The following is a 17626-nucleotide window of genomic DNA, read 5'->3' as shown; positions in this document are numbered from 1 at the left end:
ATTTTCTGTCTTCATTAATATTGTTGGAGATTGTAAAATCCTAAAAAGTTACACTAAGGTATGTTAGTCTCCTTATAATTTCCTCTAACATTTCAAATTCATCATAAAATAATTGAGCATGTTCTCTTTTCTAAATGTCTTATGTAAAGTGCTGAGAGAGTGCCATGGGTATTTTAAGAATGAAATCAATAGAAAGTTTTCTATTTTTCTGTAAAAATCAGTATGGTTAAAAGGAATACATTTAGGCTAGGACTTTTGGGTCAAGCACTTAGAGTTGACCAATTTTTTACTGAATTGATTAGTTGTCTTACTCTTGTGAAGATACAGCTAAAATTTTTTTTTTTTTTTTTTTGCGGTATGCGGGCCTCTCACTGTTGGGGCCTCTCCCGTTGCGGAACACAGGCTCCGGACGCGCAGGCTCAGCGGCCATGACTCACGCGCCCAGCCGCTCCGTGGCATGTGGGATCTTCCCGGACCGGGGCACGAACCCGTGCCCCCTGCATCGGCAGGTGGACGTTCAACCACTGCGCCATCAGGGAAGCCCGACAGCTAAAATTTTTAACCAAACACTCTTCTTAATCTCTCTGTTCTATCAAGATGAGTTTTTTTTTTTTTTTTGCTGGTGTTTCAGGTTTTATAACAGATCACATTTTTACTTGGCTTCAAATCAGTTTAATTCATCTTTAGGCAGACTGACTGAATTCTATGAACTTCAGAGTCTCTGGTGATAAACTTCTCTGTCATCTCTGTATTATCTCTTTTACAGCCAGATGGGGAAAATGGTTTACATCAGGCACAATGTATATTTGAACAATAAGGTCACAAGCAGAGATATATTATCTTTTATGGGCAGTGAGATATGTAACGTGTTACAGCCTTCCCCTTTTAGCTACATAGCAAATGGGACACAGCACTTCGTTTTTATGCCTGGATTCCCATACGATATTATTTTCTAAGCACGTTCATGTTAACAACCTGAGCCTTATTTAAAGCAGCATTTCCTCTTAAAGTGTAGAGGAGGAGGATGACCTTCATTCCAGTCCTCTTAAGTTTGATAAAAGCCACCCGAAATAAGTTTATTGCCTCAAACTCTGCTCTTATCCTCTGTGTCTTCAGTTCCCTTCCTCTCTCTGTATGGGAGGAATCAGCATTCTATTAAAAGGCCTGGCCCAGAAGAAGTAATCATCACACTTCTGCTTTTGGATCTATTCCTTTGTTAAAAGGCAATTTTGAACTATGTGGAAAAGTAAAACAATTTAAGGGAATGGAACAGTTTAATTCTAGCATGTGGAATATATCTTAAGTTCTGGTAGGAAGTGCTTCCATAGCACATTTTTTTTTTTTTTAAAGAAGGACAGTGTAGCTTAGGAATTGGCATGATTTAAATAATAATGAGAGACTAGATATAATTATCACCATAACCTAACTTGCTTTTTATTTAATGTCACCCTAGTTTGGGGGATCTGATTATGTTTGGCATTTCCAGCAAAACATAAAGAATTTTAAATGTCTATAATAGTCCAAAAGAATACTTCTTTGGCTAATTAACTCTGGAAGCAAAAGAAAAAAAAATAAACAACAAAAAAAACCTTCTTTTCCCTCTGTAGAATTGTTTAAAGAGAGGTTCAAAGTGTTTGGTTTAGAGCTCTGTTTCACTTAATATTTCCAGCAGTGGTTTATGAAAGATGGAATTTTAAAAGTTCATTGATGGCACTAACATGGTCCAGATTGTTAAGATCTTGATTCATAGGAACAAAATTAAGAACAAATTAATCAAATACAGGATAAAAATCAGCAGTAGGAATAAAAAGTAAATTTTCTTAAGGAAGAAAAGAAGCAGCTGGGACATACGATGCTCGGGAACCATGTTTTACCATGGCTGAGTGGTTCTCAAACTCGAGAGTGGATCACAGTAATAACCTGGGGGCTTGTTAAACCAAAGATCACTGTCTCCCACCCCACACATTTCTGATTCAGTAGGTCTGGGGTAAGGTCCAATAATTTGCATTTCTAGTAAGTTCTAAGGTCCAGGAACCACAGTTTGAGAACTATGATTCTACCAAAACAGGCCCTCCTGGGGTCACAGTGCAAACTGAGCGCTCTCCTGCCCCAGGTAACGTCCTTCTGCTGCCCCAAAATGAAAAAGGGGGGATTTTCTCCTTTAAATACCACATTCCCTGAATCATGATCATTGCTCACTTTCTCCACCACATTTGTCCCCTAATTGTACATGGGACATTCATATAAATATACAAGTTTTTATTACAGTGTGAAAGAATTGATGTATTATATGTCAATTTACAATGAAGGTAAATTACAAACACACCATGTCATGTTACTTGGTTAACTTGTCACAGGCTTAAAGCATTGAATAAGCACTTAGACTTGCTCCTCTCTGGTTAGCAGTAAAGGATCTTTCTAGATCTAACCCACTGGAGAGTTTTAAAATAACAAAGCCTGGGTCCCATCCCAGATGAATTACATAAAAATCTCGGAATGGGGACCTGGTAATTAAATCCCTTTCAGGTAGTTCTAGTGAGTAGCCAGGGTTAAGGTAGCCATGGTTACCTGTAGCCATTGGTAACTCTAACCATGTATTCTCACTGGTTATCAGTGAGGTGAGATCGTCCCCATGGGGGTAAAAATTAGTTCCCTAGGGGCAAAAAAATACCTTAGCTGTTATACTGGTTTGTGGGTCTCCAGAGTGCCACAGCACGTACACATGTGTGTAGTATATCTGTAGTATTAGCATTTCATGGGTTGGGGACAATTAGGAAAAAACACTCCCTTAGAAAATGATCATGGAAAAAGGTTGAGAAATACTACCCTAACCCAGGTAGACTGCTGTTAGTTTTCAATACTTCAACTTCCCTCTAAAATGGAACACAAATCTTTTTGGGTGCTCTTATAGATATTGGTAGGGAAAAATAGCATTTAGAAATTCTACTACATGTTGATCACCTAGCTAGGTGCTTTTACATATAGTATCAAGTAATGCTATCCTGCATTTTTCCTCTAGAATGTACATAAAAATTATAATTAGTTTTGTTTCATTCTGGCGTCATAATATTTATATTGAAAATAACTCCTGTCTTCATGAAGCTTACAGAAAAATTCCATTTGAATCTGTAAGGCAACCAGCTGGCTTCAAATTGCTTTCACGCTAAACCACTATCAAATGCATGTAATGAAGTTCAGAAAACAACATTCCATTAAAAGAAATCACAATAGAAAACAACCTTCGTATCCTTGTCTCAATAGTATATTATTTATCTAAAGAATCATAGAAAATTATTATTTCATTAATTTATGGTAATACAGCTTTACAGTATAACTTAAGACTTGAATATATAGTATATTTGTAGTATAACTTTGCTACAAAAAGGCAAGTATATTAAAAAATATATATGGTTGCCTGTATCCTTTTTCTATTTGCAAGGGTATGGATTTGTTTTAAATGTACTCAGGATTTTGTTTATATTCAGGTATGGTGAGGCCAACAGATCGGGAGATAATTGCCATTGAAAAGATATAGTTGACCCTTGAACAAAGTGGGAGTTAGGGTCTCCAACCCTCCTTGCATTTGGAAATCATGCATAACTTATAGTCAGCCCTCTGCATCCACGGTTCCTCATCCTTGGATTCAACCAACCACGGATCCTGGAGTATTGTTATATTTACTGTTGGAAAGAATTCTCATATATGTGAACCCACACAGTGTTGTTGAAGGGTCAACTGTAGTTTGTCACTCACAGTTCCCAAGGGGAGGGGACATGCCATACCATGAAGGGCCACATGGGGAACAACCTGGGTTGGTCAGGAGGAGGGGTGAGAGGGAGACCTTGGGCAAAGCCTTTACGGTGCTTTCCAGGGAGGGAATGGGCAAGGCCAGGTGAGCAGGTTTAGGATTGGATAGTCTGAATGATTTTGGAGGGCTCTGGATTATCAAGGTGGCCCCTCGCTGTCTGGTACCTGGCCCTGAGCTGATTAAGGCAGAGGTGAGCAGGTTTAGAACTAGATAGTCTGGATGATCTTGGAGGGCTCTGGATTATTAAGATGGCGCCTCGCTGTCTGGTACCTGGTCCTGAGCTGATTAGGGCAGAGGAGTGCTGCCTCCTGGAGCACTGAACAGAGGAGGCAGGTGGGGGTGTGCGCTCAGAATCGGTCGCTCTGCATCAATGTCGTACTCAAAGGCAAAGCACATTGTTCACTATCTCTAGGAATTAGCTAACCTGGGAGAGGCAGTCCCTCTCTAGTCAGTGAGGTCCCCGATGTTAGAGCATCAAGAATATAGAAGATAAGAAGATATAGTTAATGTAGTTAAATATAGTTAATACAGGGTTGTGTCCCAGAAAGTCAGAACCATAAACTAAATCAGCTGTGGAAAAGGAGAAAGATATTCAAACGTGCAAATAATGTAACCAGGCACTCTGAAGGTCCATTTCTACACAAGTACGTAGAAAGTTTTACCCAAGTATAAAGTTATTCAAGGCTTCATGCTATTGCATAGATAAATCTAGAAAAATCACTAGTCCTAAACAGTGAGATATGTTGGGAGGGAGCTGGGGGAGGGAGGATTTGACTGACATTATGGCCTAATTAATTCTGTCCCCTGTCTTCTTTCTCTATGTACTTGGTTTGTGCAGAGACAGAATATAACGATGGAAGTTCAGAGCAGACACTTTCTGTTACCAGACAGGACCAGTACATAAAGAGAAAACAGTTTGTTGGGACGCAAGTGCGAAAATATATAGCTTCCAAATAGGACCAGGAGTTTTATTACTGCTGTTATGTTATTTTTACTGTTCAACAAAAAGAAGGCAACATTGTATCCTGAAAAGAAATTAAAGTGTACAGTAAAGTAGGCCAGGGCTGGAATTCTAACTCAGCTGTTTACGTGTAATCTTGGGCTATATATGTTACTTCTCCAAACATAAGTTTTTTCATCATAAAATGCAAATTACATCTAGTCTTGAGATTGGAAACAATTAAGAAGCAAAACATAGGAAACAGATGAAGATTTAAATATAAAAACTTTTAAAAACTAAATTAAGCTGAATTTGAGGATGTGGCCAAGAGATTGGAAACAATTAAGAAGCAAAACATAGGAAACAGATGAAGATTTAAATATAAAAACTTTTAAAAACTAAATTAAGGGCTTCCCTGGTGGCGCAGTGGTTGAGAGTCCGCCTGCCGATGCAGGGGACACGGGTTCGTGCCCTGGTCCAGGAAGATCCCACATGCCACGGAGCGGCTGGGCCTGTGAGCCATGGCCACTGAGCCTGTGCGTCCGGAGCCTGTGCTCCGCAACAGGAGAGGCCACAACAGTGAGAGGCCCACGTAACAGAAAAAAAAAAAAAAAAACCAAATTAAGCTGAATTTGAGGATGTGGCCAAGGTGGATAGACATAATGAGCTTCTTAATATTTCATCCCACCATTAAACTTCGCCACCCAGGCTCAGGCAAAGAGCCTGCTCTTTTTTTTTTTTTTTTTTTTGGCCAAGTCTTGCGGCTTGTGGGATCTTGTTTGCCTGACCAGGGATTGAACCCGGGCCCTGGCAGTGAAAGTGCAGAGTAGTCCTAATCACTGGACCGCCAGGGAATTCCCAGCCACTCTTCTAAACTTATCACATGATCTAGCTGAGAACAGATCCTGGGTAAGGTGTCTCCTGAGCTGGGAAGAGCAAGAGGAGGTCTGACTTGAGCTGGGCTTGCTCAGTCCCTGCTCCCAGTCTCATCCATCAAGCAAGGCCCTCTTCCTCCTCCTCCAAGAGTGAGTGAGGAGTGGTAAAGAGGAGACAATAGGTCCCCACCTCCCCACCCTGGAAAAATTAGAAGTGGGGGCGGAAATCTCCCTATACCACTTTGAAGATGATTATGAAGATATACTACAGATAAGATATGCAAGATGCCTAACCAGAGCAATAGGCATTTTCAATAGAAAGAGATAAATTCACCAAGACTTCATTTATCACATATAGCTTATTCCTTCTTCTGGTATTGAATTTAGTGAAATAGCTCTCTTTTTTTTCTCTTATATAATATTCAACACTAACCTTTTTATTTATGAGAAAAGGAGATATTCTGTCTGAATCCGAGTTACTTGTAATTATGTATTCTGAATTAACTCATTGATTTTATATATAATTCTCAAATTTCATTCCAGTAAGAGTGTAGACTGGTAAAAAAAAAAATGCCAGAAATAATGTAATAGCAATCTGTAAACACAAGTATTAAATCTTACTATTCAGTTGTTTTTGTTGGTATTTTAGTTGATCACATTGAATGGTAGGTATTTAATTCATCTTTCCAGATAGAACAATTAGGCACCTTCTCATTATTACACATACAAGTCAACAAAGGAGAATTTGGTAGCTTTCAACAATGATACTAACATATACTATTTATGAAGTGTTTTATAAAGCTTCAGGCCCTGTGCCAGGTGCTTTATAAAGCTTTATTTCTAGTCCTACAACAACCCCGGAAGGAATTATTATGCCAATTTTATAGAAGAGAAACTTGAAGTTCAGAGAGGTTGAGTAATTTTCAAAGTTGCAGATACAGATTGAAACTAGTAAAGTCAGGATTCTAACACAGAACCCTGCAAAGCCTACATTTTTTCCTTTAAATAAGTCCTTCTGCCTCCCCGCCACCCCCGAAGAACCTAACGTGTAAAGAAAGAAAACAGGGTTGTAGTTCCATTAGCATAATTAATAAGTGACCTTGGCACTTCATTTAATGGAAGTTTTGTAATAAGGGGTAGGAAGACAACCCTTTTTTAACCCTCACATATGAGTTTAAACACATGATTCACTTTGAGCTAAAATGTTTAGCTCATTCATCCAAACTATGTTGAGAGTTCAGAGAAAATAATAGAAGTTCTCCTGTATTTATTATAATTTGAAGCTTTTAATGGGCACACCATTGTTTCTCAAGTTCACCAATACCCTGTACTTCTCCTTTCATAGGATTCATCACATTGGGACAGGATAGGTGCTCATTATTCATTGATTATTTGAATGCACTAATTAATGACTAAAGGCATACAGGTCTCAGAAATGGTGTTAGAGGGTATTAACTTCAGGCAAGAACAGGAGAGATTCTGCAGGACCCAACCTTTCTCCAACTATAGCCATTCCTTTTGAAAATCAAAAATTGCTCATAACTGTGCACACCATGAAGCTTTGAACACTTTGTGCCATGTGCAATATCTATTGTTGTATTTTCATAATTTTCATGTGTAACTGCAAAACCACCCTGCTTATTATAGACTCCTAGGAATTAATATAGACTGCCAAAGATCACCAAAGTGAAGACCATAAGCCAGCATGAAACTGAGTATTGATGAGCTCCATGGAGAATCAGAGGTACTGATCTCTCTTGGTCCTCTCCAGTGAATTTTTCTCCAACAAAACTGAACTCCTCTGGGCTTGGTGAGGAACGCATTAGAATGCAAAAAGGTGGAGCAGATCCTGTGTCCCCTTCACCCCTCCCAGAAGGCCAGGATTCCTGCTCAGGTCCTTGTCCATCTCCCCGCTCCTGACACATGGCCCATATCTGTCTACATGGTGTCTATAGCTCTCTCCTCAGATTCTGCCTGTAACTTCTCTTCGGCATCACCAATTATGTATGCTCGTCTCATATAGGTTTTACTGTGTTATGTTATAAAATCACATTCTTATTTCAGTGTTTTAAAAGATTTAAGTACATAAATTTTCATGTAATCATATTTTACCATCTGTACACATCTTTAAAACAAAAGAAGGCGTTTAAAAAAAAGGCAATTTGCCTACAGATGTGCCTTAAATGTCTTCATCATTTAACAGTGCTTTTTTCCCCTCCCATTTCTCTCTCTCTCTCTCTTTTTTTTAACTTCAGGAAGATTATTCATGGGGAAAGTCCTAGATCCTATTTCCAAACCGAACACAAATTGTAATACAAAGCATCCTTTTATATAGACTCATCATTGCCATCTAGGGAATATTTATGTCTCAAATGTGAAAGGATGTTCAACTAAAAATGGGCATTTCTATTCTGGTCAAAGTCTTAACTGAAATTAAGTCTGCTGCCCATCTCTCTGTCTTAGAAGAACACTCATGTTAAGTCAGGAAAAGAATGAGAAGCTGAAGGAACTCTAGGCATAATTCAGGCACAAAACTGAGCTAGAGAGAAACATATTCTTGAAATAGATGGTCTGTCCACACTCCCCAGATTAACTGGTTAGTTGATTAACTATCTTTTCAGATATATAGATATAGATGTTGATATAGATATAATGTGTGTGTGTATATATAGATAGATAGATATGTTTATCTAGCTAGCTAGCTAGCTATACGTGGGGAAATATATAAGGAAGAATAATAGCTAACACTTACAAAGTACTTATTATGTGCCGGGCACTGTCTAAGCATCTTACACATATTATGTCTAAGCATCTTACACATATTAACTCATTGAATCCCTATGATAAGTCTATGAGGGGAGTATAATATTATCCACAGTTTTACAGATGAGAAAACTGAGGTGTAATAAAATACATTGCCCAAGATCACATAGATAGTAAGTGATGAACCCAGATAGTCTTGCTCTAGACTTCATACTCTTTACCACCATGCCAAACTGCTTCTGTTCTCAGAGAAGGTACAACATAATGGGAAATTTAAATGTTCACATGTGAGAAGCTAAATGATAACTCAGTTCCACAATATGAAATGTCCCACAATAGTGTGTCTTAGGTGGCGCATGGGCTCTGAGGCCATGAGAGCTGCAGATTTAGAGAATGTGTTTCCCTTGCCTATTTTACTCTGGACTGAAGTAACCAGGAGAAGATTTTTAGGAAGAGAAGAATTGAAGAATTGGGCCTTGGGGCCTCCCTGGTGGCGCAGTGGTTGAGAGTCCGCCTGCCAATGCAGGGGATACGGGTTCGTGCCCCGGTCTGGGAGGATCCCATATGCCGCAGAGCGGCTGGGCCCGTGAGCCACGGCCGCTGGGCCTGCGCATCCGGAGCCTGTGCTCCGCAACGGGAGAGGCCACAACAGTGAGAGGCCCGCATACCGCAAAAAGAAAAAAAAAAAAAAAAAAAGAATTGGGCCTTTTTAACTGAAAGAATTGGATGAGAGAAGCAGAGAACAGAAGGCATTCTAGGTGAGAGGAAGGGCTTGAGCCAATATTCAGAGATCAAAATGAACAAAGCATTACTACAGGGGAGGAGCAGGAAGACCAGTCTACCCAAAGCAACAGGTTCAAGTAGAGAAAAATAGATGTGTTTCCAAAGGTTGCTTAAATCCAGATGTTACAAGGATGTGACTCTCAGGCAAAGAATTTGGACTTCATTTCATAGATAAAGCAGAGCTGTCTTAAGAGGTCAAGAGCAAGAGTGGGAAAGTAAAAAAAAGTATTGGGGAATACTAATTTGGCAACCATGTGCAAGAATAGAAGGGATAAGAAAAAGGAAACAGGGCCTTACTCAGAAGTTTGTGCATTTTTCAAGATGAGGGCCTGGAATTCAATAGATATATTTTAAATAAATAAAAAAGAAGGCATACATTCTAGAACTATTACTAAGGAAATAGGAGGAATTGTATGAACTGTTTTGGAAACCTAAGGGAAATCATCAAAGATTATTTCAAAGGTTTTTAACCTGGGAATCACAGAGTAAGATGGAATCCAAATGAAAAGTAGATACAAACTGGAAATGAGGAGGGAGATTCAGGGTTTGAAGACAGATTCAGAAGCCATCTCCATAGGTGGGGACTGATTTTGAAGAGAGACTAGGGGACTGATAAGACCGGAGGTAATGTCCATGTATGAGGAATGGGAAGTGGAAGAAAAGTTCTTGAAGGAAACTGAGAAGATGCAGTTATTAAAGTAGAGGCTGTGGAGAATCAGGATGGTATAAGCTTTATGGAAGCCGAGGAAGGAAGTGGTTTCAAGAAGTAAATTGTGGCCAACAGCTCTAAGAGTTGCAGAGATGAGGAGGAGACATGAGAACACAGAAAAAGTTACTGGACCAGCACATTCACATTACACAATGTAGATATAAGTAGTCACAACTTCATTCTTTTAGCTTGCAATTACCGTAATTTTGTCAACATCAACATTACTCCTGGCGGCGCGTTTCCCGCCGCCGGGGTCAGGGGTCGGGGCTCGGGTCGCGGGGCGGAGGGAAGAGCGGGCGGGAGGGAGGCGCCGGCGCCAGACGCGGAGGCAGGAGCTGCGACCGGCCGCCGAGAGCCCGCGGAGCCCGCGACCACGGAGCCAGCCGAGTCGCCGCCGCCGCGCCTATGGCGGTCGCCAAGGACACCCACGAAGAGCACGACACGTCCACCAAGAATGCCGACGAGTCCAACCATGACCCCCCAGTTTGAGCCCATAGTTTCTCTTCCTGAGCAAGAAATTAAAACGCTGGAAGAAGATGAAGAGGAGCTTTTTCAAATGCGGGCCAAGCTGTTCCCTTTCGCTTCGGAGAACGACCTCCCGGAGTGGAAGGAGCTGGGCACAGGGGACGTCAAGCTGCTGAAGCACGAGGAGAAGGGGACCATCCGCCTCCTCATGCGCAGGGACGAGACCCTCCAGACCTGCGCCAACCACTGCATCACGCCGGTGGTGGAGCTGAAGCCGAACGCGGGCAGTGACCGCGCCTGGGTCTGGACTACCCACGCCGACTTCGCCGGCCAGCGCCCCAAGCAGGAGCTGCCGGCCATCCGCTTCCTTAACGCCGAGAACGCACAGAAATTCGAAGTTTGAAGAACGCAGGAAAGAGACTGAAGAGAGAGAAAAGAAAGGATCTGGCAAAAATGACAGTGCCGAGAAAGTAGCTGAGAAGCTAGAAGCTCTTTCGGTGAAGGAGGGCAGGGAGCCCGAGGACGAGACCAAAGAGGCGGCTGAAGAGGAGCAATGAGTCGGCTCCCGTTGTGTCCTTTCTCCCTGTCTTTTCCCTTTTTCTTTTTTTAAATTTTGCCCTGCCCTCTTCTTTTTGGTTTGTTTTTATTCTGTTTTGTTTTTACAAGGGACTTTATATACTGGCCTCCGATATTCAGGTTGTTTTTTTCTAAGTTTTTGCCCTAATGAAAATGACTTCAGAAAATCCGTTACCCAGTCGTGAGAATGTACTGTGCTAATTTTCTTTTCCATAGTGGAAACATTTATCTATAGTCATCAAAATAGCAAATAAACAACACATTTGTTGAACTTGGAAAAAAAATATTTCTTATTGGGTAAATCAGTCCCTACTTAGACACCCAGTCAATCAATAATGCTTATTGAGCACTCATAATAAAACAACAGGGAGGAAGCTTGGTGGGAGAGGTGGAAGCAAGTGTAACTCACAGTAAAATAAAATGGTTTCTGAACCATAGAGCTTGGGTGATCTTATTCCTTTTCTTTAGGTACATGGAGAATAGATGCAGGAAGATAACACGGTGATAAAAAGCTTATGAACTCACTCACAATAGGTTCAAAGAGTGTCCTGGCAAAGGTCTTTGAAACTGGGATCTCTGTTTGGAAAAACCATTCCCCACAAACACAGGAGGCTCCTCCCAAGGGAAGTTCCCTGTGATCTTCCATGTCAGGGACCTAGTGGATGCTGCTGACTTGAAAGGCTCTTGAGAATTAGTGAAGAGAATAGGTAGGCTGGGGTCCATCAGTACGCCCACCCATGCAATTGGGGGCCATGTTTCACATCTCTCTGGTCTTCCTTCTGTGTGACCTAGTATGTAAGAGAATGTGCCTGGGAATCAGATCTGGATTCAAACCCCAGCTCCTCCGTTTATCAGAACGGTGGTTTGGAAAGCCATTTAATCCCTCTGGACTTTATTTTTGTCATCTGTGAAGATGGAAGTAATAACCCTATGTCAAAGATTATTGTTAAATTCTCTGTTCATGTGACACTAAATACATGGTAGCTACTCTAATTACTATCTGAGGAGGTCTCATGGAAAGAATGGTGATTATCCTAGTTGATTACGAGGACTGAGTAGTGTCAGAAAAATCTCAATCCTGATTCCCTTTACTACATGATAAAATGACTTGCAACTTTAAACTTTTTCAAAGCACTTTCGTATCTGCTAATACATGTTAGCCTTACAACAAACCTCCGAATGTGTGTGTGTTCGTTATTGCTCTTATTTTGTAGATGGAGAAAGAGGGCCTCAGAAGGGGACAAGGACTTATTTCAGTCACAAAAGGGGAAGGTCACAGAGTCTGCACTGGAACCCAGGGCTGCTTACTCCTGTCAGAGTCTGATGGGAAAAGCCAGGAATCTGCTGCCGCTTTTCTTGCCAAAATATCCCTCCACTTATGTAGAGAACACAATGCAGAGATGAGTTAATTCTCTAGTCACATCAAAGAGCTGCTTGTTGAACTTTAGACTTTTGGCAAGTCGTGCATCATTTCTTAGCTTCAGCAATTCCTTGACACTTTTCCTGCTTTAACTTTTATTTTTCAAGGCACTTTTCAATTTACTCTTAGTGTTCTTGAATAGTACGCATTGTTTTCATCCTTTCTGCATCTCAAAAAAAAATGTGGTTTATGTTTCCATTAGTTGACATTACCATCCAAATGCTTATTCAGATCAGAACATTGGTTTGGATATATGTGGTGCGTGTATGGTAGTGGGGGTGGTGGGAGGTGATCTCAAAGATGTTCAGACATGTCATATTACTTTAAATCCTCCGATTTTAAGGATAAAGTGCACTTGTTTTCAACTTCGTACACCAAGTTAATTGACTGGTCCATTACTTAGTAGATTTTGTACTTGATTGGGAGGTGTAAGGCCCTAGACAAGCAGAACTCAGCCTTCTATAGTTTTGTTTACCCCTTAGGACCCTGTGGCACATAGAGTGAGGGTGGGAGATGGAGGAGAGGGTCAAAAGTACAAGACTGCAAGTACTGAATCCATCTCCAGTGGAGGGGATGAGGATCCTGAATAGCTCTGCCCTACAACTTGTCCACAGTTCTGTGAGCCCAGGGAAACTATAGAGAATTCTTCAAGCCTCCTCTTGCAGTCTTCAATCATCTCAGGAAACAGACTGCTTCAGTCATCGTTTTCCTTCTAGAAGGAAGATGACTAGAAGAAAAGTTGAAACTTTCCCTCAAATTGCTCCCCCCTAGAGTTTTTGAGAGGTAGGACCTAGAGTACCCTGCCATCCAGTAAGAGAGCCACCCCTGGGGGTGCGGGGGAAGGACTAGTGTTCCTGCATTCTGATGCCATACATTCATTTTACTCTGATTTAAAATGTATTTCTCCAGGTTACCAATTTTTACATTGTAAGACAGATGACATTTTTTTTTTTTTTTTTTGCTGTACGCGGGCCTCTCACTGCTGTGGCCTCTCCCGTTGCGGAGCACAGTCTCCGGACACACAGGCTCCGCGGCCATGGCTCGCGGGCCCAGCCGCTCCGCGGCATGTGGGATCTTCCGGGATCGGGGCACGAACCCGTGTCCCCTGCATCGGCAGGCGGACTCTCAACCACTGCGCCACCAGGGAAGCCCCAGATGACATTTTGATCCTACATGATATATTTCTATTCAAAGGGTTTTAGGATATATTTGTTCATTAGTATGTAAAGCTGAGAAGTACTGACTGTAAAGTTACTGGTAACACTAAATCTATTATTTTTATGAAAAGACAATGAATATATTTTCCCCTGGAGTGAAGATATATTTTCCGTTACCATATCAGGGCATCAGAGGAAAGCAGTTTCCTTGAATCATTACTCTCTGTCCCTTTCACTTCACTGACCAATCACAGAGATTTGAATCCTAAATTTAACTTTGGAAGTTTGCTACAAGTTTCAAAGAATTTGCTAAATAGGTTTCAAATGTTAGTCCTTTGTGCCTTGGGACTAAAGAATCAAAAGAAGAGTGATGGTTACTTTTATAGTAAAAACTTGGCACAAAATAAAACGATACTTTTTTCTCTTTATCTTTTTTCCATGTGCTCACCTAAAGCAATAAACGTGTGGATGATTACCCCTGAGTTTTTCCAACGAGCTCAAGGAAGTTTAACAGCCTGAACAATGTGCTTTTTAAGAAGATCACTGTAAGCATTCATTTCAATTCAAGGAGTATCTTTCAAAGTTATTCTGAGACAAATATGGTGCAAAGAAACATGAGAGATAGAAAAGAAACAGGAACCCCAGGCTCTCGCTCTAGTCGTCTGTGGCCCCTGCACTGTCTGGCTGTTCTCTCCTAGCTCTTCATCCTCTACTAACTCCTGTGTGTTGGAGTCTCCAAGACGCTGTCATTGGAGTGCCAGCCTTGGAGCAAGCCTTTTGTCTTCTCTATTTGTACTCTCTCCCTAGGTGTAGTGGGTTGAGTGGTGGCCCCAAAGAATTAGGTGTCACCATCCTAATTCCCAGAATTTGTAAGTGTTACCTGATTTTGGAAAAGGGATCTTTGCAGATGTAATTAAATTAAGGAATTTGAGATGAAGAGATCATCCTGGATTTTTCAGGTGGGCCCTAAATCCAATGACAAATGTCCTCATAAGAGAAACACAGGGGAGATTTGGCAGACAGAAGAGGAGGCATTGTGACCAAAGAGGTAGAGCTTGGAGAGGTGTGGCCACAAGGCCGCAGTCAAGGATTGCTGACAGCCACCGGCAGCTAGAAAAAGTGAGGAATGGATTCTCCCCTAGAGTCTCCAGAGGGAGTACAGCCCCTACAGACACCTTGATTTTGGACTTCTGGCCTCCAGACTGTGAAAGAATACATTTTTGTTGTGTTAAGCCACCAGTGTATACTCAGTTCGTTATAGCATCTACAGGAAGTTAATACACTAGGGAATCCCATCTAGTTCTCATCTTCAAATTCCATCTATAAATTTAAATCTCCAATCCTGACTGTCCTCTAGGTGCCACACTCATGTATCTACCTGCCTGCTTCACATCTGCACTTGGATACCTAATAGACATCTCAAACTTAGTATGGCCAACAGAATTCTTGATTTCTATCTCCTGCACCCACCACTCTGTTTCCTAGTCTTCCCTATCAATAAATGGCACTACCATCTCAGGCTTAAGGCTAAGGTCCAACTACTTCACGGCTCCAGCAAAGAACCTAAGCATCATGCTTGATTCTTCTCTTCCTTTCAACCCCCTCTACCTAATTCCTAGATGAGTCCTCTTGGCTACCATTTCAGTCCATTGTGTCTGACCTAAGCTTATGTTGTAGCTTTCTGATTTCTTCCCTGCCTCTACTCTTGTCACTTTCCACAAAAGCCAGCGTAAACGCCCTACAGTGCAACTCATTTCTTATCACTCTCTGCCTAAGATGTTCTAATAGCTTCCCACTGCACTTAGGATAATATCCACATTTCTTATCTTGGCCTACAGCAGTGGTTCTCAACTGGAGACTGTTTCACCCTCACAATACCAAAGACATTTGGCAATTTCTAGAGACATGTTTTGGTTGCTACTACTAGGGAGAGCCTACTGGAGTCTAGTGGGTAGAGCCCAAGAATGCTGCTAAACACCTTGCACCACACAAAACAGGGTCCAACAAGAAAGAATTATCTGGTCTCAAATGTCAATAGTGCCAAGGTTGAAAAACCATGCCCTACAGAGTCCACATGAGTTGACACCTGCCTTTTATTGCCTCATTTCCTTCTACTTTTCCTCAAATATGCTAAGCTTGTCCACATCTCAGAGCCTTTGAATATACTCTCCCTTTGGATTGTAACATACTTTTTCTAGTATGTTGCATCCCATCTTTGCATTTCTGTATCTTCGTTATCCAGGTGTAAATTCTAATACTACCTCCTCAGAGAGGCACCACCCATCTAAAGCAGTCTTCACCCCATCCTATCCCTGCTCTGTCGCATTAGCCTGTTTTTACCCTCTATATTGCTCTTATTGGTGCTTTATTTTATATTTTTATGAGTTTATCATTGGCTTCTTCCCTCTAAAATTGCAAAGTCCTCTAGGGTCTTTCATGTTCACTGCTGTTTGCCTGCATGTAGAGCAGCACCTGGCACAGAGTAAGTGCTTAGTAAATATTCATCAAATCACTGACATACAAATGTAAAGCAATAGAGGATAATTAAGTAACCCATAAAATGTTTGGTCCCAAAAGTGATGCAGTGAATCACCAGGAAGGCAGGCTTATTTCTAATCCCTTGTCAATTTCTAGTATATGGCTCTTTGGATGTTACCTTCATTTAAGTCTTAACTCCCCTGACAGAATGAGAAGCTAGGGCCTTGTTTGTAGAAAGGATGTAATTTTACTTTTGAATCTATTCTTTTGAAGACAGAGCAGGCTTTCATGTAGTGGATGACTGGCAACCAGTTGTAAATGTGGTTGTAGATTTGAAGAATCCACGTAGAAGCAATGGCTGAATCCCTGAGAGCAGAGAAGCCCACTGAGGGATTGCTTTCAGAGAGAAAAGCCAAAAATTTGCCCTGAGAGAACCTACTGTTAGGAATAGAGGAGAAAGAAGAGTCAGCAAAGGAAATAGAGAAAACCTGATTAGAAAAGTAATAGGAAAACAAAAGAAAAAGTTTCTGAAGCCCCAATCACGGAGTGATAGAAGACAGTCAATTTATAAAGGAGGCATTGATAATGCATTTTTGGAACTTTTATGCCTTTGGGTTGGGGGTACATGTTTCTCCCATTAATCAGTGAACAGCTAAAAATTTTCTGGCAATGCAAAAATAAACTTAGCTATAAAGTACCTACAAACAGAGAAGGTAATGAAAATATTCAGTTCTTACTTTAAAAAAAAAAACTTAACCCTGCTATGAATTTTCCATAATTGTAAAGGGTTTCAGGATAATCCTCAGGCCCCTAATTTTTCTATTATCTATTTTACTTATTATGGAAAAACTTTTATCATTTCTAATAGAGCCTAAGTGTTGGAAATAGAAGTCATTTTTTTCCCCTTTCATCCTGTGTTGAGTGGTTGAGAAATCAGCTAGGGAGATTGGCAAAATTAAGAGCTGGCAGAAACTTCTATCTGCCCCAAACTGATCCACTCATGTTTCCATGTTTGGAAATGGTTTCTTGGGCTTATCCACATTTTGCTGGCAGGTCGTATCTTTGGAGAATGACGGGCACTTTTCTCCCTACTATCCTACTAGTCATGATCCTGGGCTTGAGGAATGCAAACTGTCTGTAATGTCCAAAAGCTGAGGGCAAATTAAACTGAGGGCCAAATGAAATTACGGGTGCAGCCATTGGGTGAGAACTTACTCCACTGCAGATACACATTACTGAGCTTGCCTCGAGGTGGTGTATTTTGTCCCATCATATGAAAAGAGAAATGAAAGAGAGGACATATTTGAAAGTAGGGTATAGAATGAGAGTTAAACATGTCTGAGGATGAATTAAGTTATTACATTTGAGATGCTAAGAAGAAATAGAGAGGGGATGGGATTGCAGATCACAGAAAGCCAAGTCTGACAGGACAAGCACAGTTAATCTAGGTGGGTCAGAGGATGGCAGTTCAGACAGAGGGACTCAATGACAATGGCTGTGAAGTTCTCCACCATCCATTCAGGCTGCTGGAGTGAAAAGGGAAACAGAAAGTGTGGTTTATTTCCATCATCTCTCCCTCTGGCTCCCATACCTCAGTACTCAAGCAATACCTTTTGGCCAGAATTGAGATATGAGCTCTCTAGGGAGGAAGA

The 17626-nt window shown here is 41.1% G+C and overlaps 1 protein-coding gene and 1 pseudogene across 4 annotated transcripts in view; both read left to right on the top strand.

Moving 5' to 3' along the window:
- Nucleotides 1-17626, top strand: part of SYNPO2 (synaptopodin 2) — a 173548-nt gene that overhangs the window by 52719 nt on the left and 103203 nt on the right. The gene's annotated exons all lie outside the window — the stretch shown is intronic.
- Nucleotides 9074-12499, top strand: LOC309791522 (ran-specific GTPase-activating protein-like; annotated as a pseudogene). The gene has a single exon. The product of its transcript is annotated as a ran-specific GTPase-activating protein-like (transcript).

The sequence above is a fragment of the Mesoplodon mirus genome (genome assembly GCF_964341445.2).
Source record: "Mesoplodon mirus genome assembly, chromosome: 2".
Lineage (NCBI taxonomy): Eukaryota > Metazoa > Chordata > Mammalia > Artiodactyla > Ziphiidae > Mesoplodon > Mesoplodon mirus.
The sequence above is the reverse complement of the archived record's forward strand: the minus strand, read 5'-3'. Positions and strand labels throughout refer to the sequence as shown.